The sequence below is a fragment of the Vicugna pacos genome, chromosome 5, assembly GCF_048564905.1.
Source record: "Vicugna pacos chromosome 5, VicPac4, whole genome shotgun sequence".
Lineage (NCBI taxonomy): Eukaryota > Metazoa > Chordata > Mammalia > Artiodactyla > Camelidae > Vicugna > Vicugna pacos.
In genome coordinates this window covers 53,637,198-53,647,330 of record NC_132991.1, presented here as the reverse complement: position 1 = coordinate 53,647,330, position 10,133 = coordinate 53,637,198, and the positions used below count along the sequence as shown (strand labels likewise).

The 10,133-nt window shown below is 38.0% G+C and overlaps 1 non-coding gene across 1 annotated transcript; it reads left to right on the top strand.

Annotated features, from left to right (window-relative positions):
- The first annotated feature begins 287 nt into the window (after nt 1-287).
- On the top strand, nt 288-394 carry LOC116280712 (small nucleolar RNA U13). The gene has a single exon (XR_004190201.1). It is a non-coding gene; the product is annotated as a small nucleolar RNA U13 (small nucleolar RNA).
- The last annotated feature ends 9,739 nt before the right edge of the window (nt 395-10,133 follow it).

The following is a 10,133-nucleotide window of genomic DNA, read 5'->3' as shown; positions in this document are numbered from 1 at the left end:
GCTTTTTATTCTAGATGGTAAAGAGCTCAGAACCGTGCTTCTTCATACATACTTTTGCCACATGTGGGAAAACAGACTCTGCCACAAATAACCTCCCCAAACTCCACATATTGGTCAGGGAGGGGAGTGTGGCCTGTGAGCTCCTCCTTCAAAGATCAAAACCAGTGCCCACCAGCCAAATCCTGGACACAAAATTGTTCCATGTGGCCCATACCTTGTTTTAAACATTGGAGATTTTCACTTAAATTTTTGAATTTTAGTCTTTTATTAAAAATTCAGCAAATCAGAACCTTTTGTACTTAGTTCATGAGCGTGATGATTGGGTGTCATGGGCTTGTGTGACATGTGCCTCCCTCAAGCCTTGTTATAACTTCAGCACATTATCTGTCTGATGTTAAAAAAAAAAAAATCTCACAATGCCATATTACATGGCAGCATTTAGCCAGGGCCAAGCAGAACCTGCCTGCTTTATACAGGTCATGCTCTCCAGCTTACCACCATCCCTAAAACTCTCTCTGTTCATATTTATCCTCCCTTCTTTGATCTTTTTTTAGCTTTTTATGATTACAAAATGTTTTGAACATACAAAAAGAAATCACATAAAATAAGAAAATAGACACACATCTACCCGATATACCACTCAATGTAAGACACTTTTTCATCCTTGCTTAATATCATTTTTTTTATTTAAAGAAATAAAATGTATGGAATTTTTAAATATTTCTGGTGGGAGTGAAAACTGCTACAAGTACTTTGGAGAGCAATTTGACCATACCTAATAAAGATCAAGATCTTCCAACACAGCCATAGGTAGAGATATCTACTCTGGAAAACCTCTCATAGTATGCATGAGATGCATGACTCTCTATTCACTCAGTCAGCCCACTTCACTCATTTATACTATCCGCCTGGCCTGTAGGTATTTGCAACATCTAAGTTTAGATGATGGGGCTGGGGGTGGGGAGGAATTTACATTTTATTAAATTCAACAGAAAAAAAATGTTATTTGTTAAAATAGACATTCCAAGACTTAAGCCCAAGGAAATGAGATTTGGGATTACTTCCTACAGGTTTAACATGAAAGAGTCCCAAAATCAATAATCCCTGGACTACTAAATCTACACGCTTTTAACCAGTTTTTGGTGGTAGGCTCATGAACATTTTATTTTTAAAGGATTCAGTGGTCAAATAAATTTGGGGGAAAAAAAACCTATTAAATTAGATGAATGAATGGATTTTTTTTCCCCTGCAGGACTAAGCAGAGCCTTTTTATGAAGATGAGCATTGTGACTCCTCAAAAGAGAGATAAACTATGCATCTTTTCTCCATGGATCACAATCTGGAAAACAGTTTACTAGGCCTTTATTTTGCCTTTTAAGACTTGGTAAAACGTGAGCCAACTTATGTGTGTAGAACAACCACATACTTTGTGAGAGTGTTCTATCCACATGTTTTTTATGGAATAACTATGATCTCTTCTGTATTAGTTTTCTATTGCCATCAAAATGAATTACCACAAACCTAACATTTTAAAACAACACCCACATAATATCTCAGAGCTTCTGTGGGTTAGAAGTCAAGGTACATTATGGCTTAACTAATTCTCCGCTTAGAATTTCACAGGCAAAAGCAAAGGCCTTCCATCCTTTCTAGAGTTTCTGGGGATGAATCCATTTACAAGTTCATTCAGGTGGTTGGCAGAATTCAGTTCCATGAGACCTCCATTTCCTTCTTTCAGGCTGTCAGTATGGGACATCCTAAATTCTTAAGGTGCAATATTATTTCCCTCTGCTTGTTACCTAATCTATTTCCCTAATTATCTACAACCATGTGGACCTGGGACCAGCAACATCAGCATCACCGGGGAACTTGTTAGAAATGCAGATTTGTAGCCAGCTCCCCAAACCTACTGAATCAGAAACTCACAGGTAAGGGATGGGCCCCAGCCATGTGTATACCAGTATTTGGGAAGCACTAACTTCATAGATGATATATCTTTAAAATATATTTTTCCTAAGTGTTATAGGCTGAACTGTGTCTCCCCCAGATTCCTATGTTGAAGCCCCAATCCCCCAGTACCTCAGAATGTGACTGCATTTGGAGAAGTGATGGGTTAGAATGGACTCCAATCCAATCTAACTCGTGTCTTTGTAAGGAAAGGACCAACAAGCCAAGGAGAGAGGCTTCTGAAAGCAACCCTGCTGACACTCAGAGCTGTGAGAAAATGAATTCCTGTTGTTTAAACCATCCAGTCTATGGGATTTTGTTATGTCAACCCTAACAGAATACATTAAGTGAAATATATTATTTTGAACTATCCACGTCAACTCTATCCTCCATGTTTGGATGATTTTTATCCTATTCTGCACTTGACCTTAGCTAAGAAGCAATGATCTATACCATTCTCATCTTCATTTGGACCCCTTTTCAATGCAGGCCCAACTAACTGCTCTATCTTCAGTACCCAGCTCTGTCCTGCCCTCTGTGCCTTTTCAGTCCTGTCTTGCCTGCAAAGATCCATTGAATCTGCACCTTCTCTGCTCCTCTGTCACTGGGCTGGCTCATCATGAATTAGGGATATTAGTAGTCCGCCTCTGTCTTTCTCAGTTGTAGGCCCTTTAAGAAAGACACTCTGCTTTCTACCTGACCCACATTAGCTGTGTGTTGAGTGGGGAAAAAAAATTCTAGATTTGAAAGCAAACTTTAAAAAAAAATAGTATGCTATGACGTTCCAAAAGCAAAGCTAGTGAAAACTTTTCAGAATAAGGGAAATAGTAGAGAAAACTTTACATAACAGAGAACATGGATATGAATTCAGGGATTTCTCAAATTAGATTTCACTGTGAACCACGCAAATAACTGAACATTTGCATCTGCTGAGGAGCACACACAGCTGACAAATTTATTGACATGAACTGAACAGCTAAGCTAGTAAGGTGAGGACATGCTGTGAATTCCATGAGAAAGTGTACACTTCCATGGTACTGAAATGTCAAGTATAATTGAACAACTTACTGCAGTTTCTCTTAAGCTCAATTTTTAAGTTAATAGTAGTTCTAAAATACAAAAAGATAAATATACACAAAATTAAAAAGGAGATGGGCAAAATAAACTATTCCTTCAAAGGGTGAAATTAAAAAAATGAGACTTACTAAAAGGTTACAGCTGAAATTATTTAATAGGACACAGCTCTGCGGCAGCATCAGGGGAGGAGATTTCTAAACGTTCTTCCTTCAAACACAAAAGGATCTTAGCACCTGGAAACCCCCTCAAGATTCGCTATTTTTATACTACTTCAGGCATGTAAGTAAGCTTAGTGCATTGTTTACTTTATGCTGCATTCATTCTACCATTGGCTTCTGGGAGAAGTAAGGTTAAACATTTTCTGTATAGAAAAGAAAACTATTTTCTAGATACTCATGTGCCTTGTACGCAGTATATGACAACTGGATGTATGCTGGTATGAACTTATAAAACCATCACTGATGAAAAAGAACAGCAAACATCTACTAGGAATAGTAATAGTATTTGCTATCTAGAAAGTTGCTCATGGACGTACATGGAAGGTACTACCTTTTCATTTCCGGAGTTTCTTTCATTCACTTTCATCTATTTTATGCATTCATGCAACAAACATTACTGTGCACCTACTATGTACCAGCCTCTGAGCAGTCTCTGCACTCAAGAAGTTCCAATCAAGCAGGTGAAACAGGTAAGTAAACAGCTGATAGTCTGATGGACCAGGACCTTTAATCAGGCATGAAGCAAATATTACGAAGCATGAAACATTAAATATTCACAAAAGTGTAACCTTAAGTTAGGTGTAAGGAACATTTCTGCTTCCCTAGAGCTTTCCACCTGAGGTAGAGACTACACTGGAAACAGTTCAGAGCTGAGAACAAAGAGAAATAGATGATTCACCCTCTAAAGTCAGAGAAAAGCAGCATAAGTAAAATTATATATTAATAAAGTTTTCAAAGTAGTAACATTCCAAAGGCAAAACATTGCCCCTTCTTCCAACTCTGCCATCTGCATAGAGAGTTTATGAGTTCTCAAAGATCACTTACCCAGCCTGGCCCTGGGTTTTTCTTTTGGGGTGTGGGTTTTTCTTTTGGGGTGTGGGTTTTTCTTTTCCCCCTACCCCTAAACTTCAGTCACAACCTGCAGGTGGACCTCATTCTGTCAGAATATGGAGGAAAAGTCTAGATGTGTAGCTGAGAGCTGGAATGCCCAGGGTAGTCTGCCAAAGGTTGTCTGAAACCCCACTGCTTAGCCTACAGGGATGCTTAGCCTACAGGGATGTTTAAAAAAAAAACAAAAACAAAAACAAAAACATGACTGAAGGCAAGTGGGGCTTAAGCCATCTGTCAGTATACTATAAGGACTGCCCTTGAACTAGGAAGACTCCAGTTACAAGACTTACCACCAAGAGGACAAAGAGTGTCTGCAGCTGGAAAGAATCATCCATATTGGAGAACAAGCTAAGAGGAAGCCAGTGGTGCAGATTCCCCAAAAGAACTAGCAAGTAGGATGATGAGAGAGCCAGCATTTACCTGCCAGGGGCACTGAGGGAGCCAACAGGCACCTGGCATTAGGTGGAGAAACAACAGTGACCAACAGAAGAGGGGATCACAAACGCCATCGCCAAATTATGATCTTTCCCAGGAACAGACATTAACACACACACACACCTGCAGCTTCTGCAGCTGTGTGGACACGGTGAGCTGGGAGGGGAGAGGGGGACGAGTTCAGACATGAGCCTTTCTTTGGTCAGTGGGACTCTGCAGCTGTGTGGGAGCTCTGCCCGAATCCTGGGAAAGGGGCTTTGAAATAGACGCTCATAGACAGTATGTCAAGTTGACTGAAATGAAACTGCGTTAAACTGGAAATGACTGAAAAGGGGAAGTGGGGAGATTCTGAGACAGGAAAATAAAAGTGATAACTATTCCACATTTCAACATCAGGGCATTAAAACACTTAGGGCATATTTACCGTAAATATCATAATTTTTAAAAACTTATATTTGTTTATCACATTTGAGTTTTCAAGGAAATTTAATACATTTCTATTTCACTCTATCATCTCATTAAGTGTGTGGTGTAGAAGAGCAACTGAACTCATTCCTATTTGACTGATGTGAAGACTGAAGTTCACCAATGTCACATAGATAATATATTGCAGAAATATATTGAGACTAGAACCCAGTTTTGCTTTAAATAGGTAAGATTCTAAACAGCTAAACTGGCTTTAAGTGGGTAGTGCTGAACACATGGCCCGGAGTTTTTGAAAAACTGATACTGGCAGTAGAATTCATAAAGCTTACCACAATTATCTTTAAGTAATGGGCTCTACTTATAATTTCTGCCATCCACTGGTGCCTGTATGCTTACTAACAATGTTTTATGTCCTGTATACTAGCAGGAAACTATGTTTAAATATTAGAAAATGGTTACAAAACATGCTAATTAATTGTGACAGAAACTGACCAGAGGCAAATTTTCTCTCTCAAAAAACAATCATTAAATCCATAGCATCTCTGCAAATTATCATGATTTAAAAATCAGACACTAACCAAAGAAATTACAATAACTTCCCAAGTTTGAATTTATCCCTTTCGAGAAGGGAAGTAGTTGAAACTACTTGTAAGAATATCCTTCAGGAACCCTGAAACTTAGCAAGAAAATTTCCTCCTTCAAGGTCACTGCTAAATACCCATCCCACTAATTAGTACTTTAACCTCACATTTTCAAAGATTATCTCAGTTTAACCTGACTTATACTTGACTTAGCTTGTTAGTTATGGCCAATAGATAAATCAATGAAAAGTGAATCATTCTAAGTGCTCCTTAATTTTTTGATGAATGAATGAATGAATATTATGAGACTTTTTACATGTGAAGGGCTCTGCCATCTTTTGTTAACCTGGGAAGATTGAATTTGTGATCTTGTTGTCTATGATTATCAATCAGCTATATCTGTTACAAAGTCATTAGGACCATAGACAGCAGAAATAAGGCACAATCTTATCAGATAGGTCAGAGAGGCCAGGAACCACTACACACTAGTTAATCTCTGAAGCATGAAATAGAAGTTTCACCTGGGGAAGTAGGCCAAAAAGGTATAACCTTGACTGATCATGTATGAAATGGGTGAAGTTACAAGCTCTCCTTGAGAATAAATTCTACCAGTATGTGCAATTTGGCAAAAAGGAATCTTCTCCATTCTAGCTGTTAGCAGGAGAAGCAGTATTAGAAACCAAGAGGTCTACAATATAGATTTTCTCCTAAGAAGGCCTTAGTGCTTAAAAAAAAAGGCAAACTTGGAGATCATCATTCTCTAACAAAATATAAAGTGATTATATCCAGACAGAACTAATCCTTGTTAAAAATCCTTTCTGAGCAGAGGTTGCTTACTTTATATCTGTTCTGGGAACCAAAATTTGGACCATAATAGTCATATAGGACTGACACAGTTCAGCTTTCTAGCTAGTAACTCAGAACTTCAGGAGCATCATAGTAAAATTGGGTGAGAGTGGCCAATCCTTACTCTGGAATAAAAAATTTATATATATAGCGGGGAGGGTATAGCTCAAGTGGTAGAGTGCATGCTTAGCATGCACAGGGTCCTAGGTCCAATCTCCAATATCTCCATTAAAAATAATATATATATAATATTTTAATAATACAATATATAATAATTTTTAAATAATAATAATGTATAGCTATATATAAATTCCATCAATGTGAGCACAATTGTATCAACTATAACTACTATTCATTAAGGTTCTAGTGTTAACTTATATTTGCTGTTGTTAATTTACAATTGATTTACCAACAGCCTTTTATCTCCTTCTCCTTTCTAATAGAATCCTGAAATTTTTTTTGTCATTCTCCAAGTGACCATGTGCTGCAGGAAAAGCTTCATCACCTCCTGAATGAGTGTTGATTTGTCTAAAGGTAACTCTGTTGTTTTGCCAGTAGTTGGCTTAGATATGAGTAAATGACACCATCTGAGCCAATGAAACATGAAGTAGAGTCTGTTGAGTGTTCCTGAGAATGCTTCTGTCATTATTACTGACTATGAATCTGGGTAAATATATCTCTTGCTCTGTTAATGTTGTACTTTGTCTTATGACTTGCTTTGGCTGACAGAATGCTAGCAGATGTGACAGGAGAAGAAACTTAAATGTGTTTTTACAGTTTGGTTTGCCTCTTGAACTCCTTTGATCACCATAAGAAAAGCATGCTTCAGGTAACCATTGGGTAGGAAAACGTGTCATGTGAAGCACACCTGAATCTGACCAGAAGCCTGGAGCCAAGTTCAGTCAACCTTTAGCCTGAAGTAGAGCTGTCCCAGTTAACCCACTGAACTGTGAGCAAGAAAAATGAGTGATTGTTTTTGTAAGTCATTGAAATTTGGGGTGGACCGCTACACAGAATTATTGTGGCAATTGCTAATACAATTAGTGACTGGGTGGCAATTTAACACTGTTCAGGGAGAGCTTTTTGGAGGAGATGATGTATAAGCTAAATGCTGAATGATAAGCATCAATGCTGCTTAGCGATCAGGGAGATGGTCAGCACAAGTGGAGTACTGTTTAGCTAGTGCAAAGAGCCTAAGGAAGGACCAGGACTAGCTTGTAAAAGAGAAACAGAAAAACCCACTTAATTAAAAAGTAGTGGGCAAGGGGTAAAATGGCATGAGTTATCGTTGGTGAAGTTAGGCAGTCTCCAGAATATGTAAGCTAGGGTAAGGTGGTAGGGTTTTATTCTAGCAATGAGGAGCGGCTGGAGGATTTTCAACAGAGTAGGGTTTTTTGTTTTCAAAAAATATCACTCTGGCTATTGTGAGGAGTGGATAGTAAGGGTCCAGAGTGGAAGAGGAGAGACCAGGTAGAAGCTTACTGCAGTAGCCTAGGCAGAAGACAGTAGTAGTCTGGAGTGGGGGGGATGGTAGCACAAGCAGAGAGAATAAGATTGACTAAGGATATACTCCGGAGGTAAAATAGGCAGGTCTTGTTAAAGAATGGATGTGAAGGAAGAGGTCAGAAGAATCTAAGATAACTCCTAGATTTTTGGCTTATGCAAGGTGGTTGGTGGTGCCATTTACCGACATAGGGAAGCCTGGGAGAAGAGCAGGACTGGTGGATGGACTGAGAGGGGAGGGGAATCAAGAGGGTTTGGTTTTGTCCTGCTCAGTTTATCTTCCTAAATAACCAGGCAGAGGTGTCAAGCAGGCAGTTGAATATATGAATTAAACATATGAATCTAAGGATCCAGGAAAAGGTAAGCATTGAAAATCTAATTTTGGTAGACATGAAGGTTCAGTGCGGGAAGCGGGTGGGAAGGGATAAATTGTGAGTTCAAGATTTGATGATACTAACTACTGTATATAAAATAGATAAGCACGAGTTTCTTCTGTACTGCACAGGGAACTATATTCAATATCTTTTAGTAAACTATAATGAAAAAGAATATGAAAATGAACTGTGTATGTGTATGTATGACTGAAACATTATGCTGTATACCAGAAATTGACACAACGTTGTAAACTGACTACTTCAATAAAAAAAAAAAAATTGGCCAGATATTTGTAGTATAGATATGGGACAGCAAAAAAACAAATTTCAAGTGTTCTATGGTAAAACCACTGAAATACTTTCTTTTGAATGAGTGCTCTGACAATGTTTTCTATATCCTTTTTTATTTAGTGTCCAAGAGGCCAGTATAAAGCATGACATGAAGTCATAATTTGAGTTTTTCTTTAAAAAAAATTCTAGCAAATAATAAGTGCACTCTAATCCTGTATTATAAAACTAGTGAGCAAAGAATTTTGTCTACAACAAATAAAATCACTGACAATTGGGGGGAGGGAAAAAAATCACTGGCAATAATCCCTTGTTAAATACAAAGTGCAAGGAATATATCACGTGAATAACAATTACATGTCTGTGTGATACTTTACATGCCTAGAATTTAGATAGTTCAGTTTTAGAGAGAAAATTATAATCCAGAATCTTTCAGTATTATTTTTTGCATGGACCAAAGGGCTGTTTGCTAGATTTATTTAGTGCTTTACTCTGACACATTTAAGAGGCTATAGAGTAAATGTTAAACATGGGGACAACTAGTAAATGACAACTAATAAAACGAGAAAACAGAAGATAGAGGACACAGAAGAGTGACTTAAGGAACAAGTAAAAGTATAAAGAATAAGTGATAGCAAAATCAGACTGCAGGCAAAAGGTACAAGGCCTATCAAGACACTGTATAGTATAGTGCATCTGGGCAGGAGGGGGAGTAGGGCAAGGGTGGGGGCGGGGCATTGATGTGCTTGTTGAGACTTTGTGCAATATCCCAACATTTGATCTCAACTCTCCCTCCTCCTACCACCTCCCTCTCTCTCTCTCTCTCTCTGTCTTTCTGTCTGTCTCTTTCTCTCTCACACACAGCCTTAATATCATCTCAATATTTTCTCAAGTTAGCATTAACAGTTACATTCTAAAATTCAATTTATTAAGTACTGTTTCTCTGTTTTTAGCAATTCCTCACAATAGCAAAACTTAGGGGAGGGGCACTCATTGAGGTCTTTTTTTTTTAAGCTGAAATTTCATGTACCTTTTGTTGTCTGAAACCTGAAAAATTCAACAGCTGTACAAAAGTTTAGATAACTTGTACCCAGGTTTGAAAGACTGTGAAGGATTGATGACTCTCTGCTGAAGAATTTCTCATTATTGGAGATCTTCTGATATAACCCAGGCCTGCAGATGCATCAGTTGCATGCCTCTAAGTCAATCTCTGGTTTTACATAGGAAAGGCAAACCATAATAGGGTTTAGGTCACTGTCTATCTAAATATGCCCTTAGATTTTTTTTTCCAGGTGCACATATCATATTAATCAAAAGTGACAATGACTTAGAAGGTTGATATTAAAAAGAACTACTTGCCCTTGGCTTAAGACCTTCCAGCTCTAATGACTGATTTGTAGAAAGAAGTGGTTCTGCTATGGATGATTACATTTTTCACAGGGAGACAAGAGAGTCATCTGAGAAGCTCATTCTTTGCAGATTGTATTTCAAAGTGCTTTCCATGTAAATTATGGATATATGGAAGTAAGATAAAGTAAGGCAGTAGA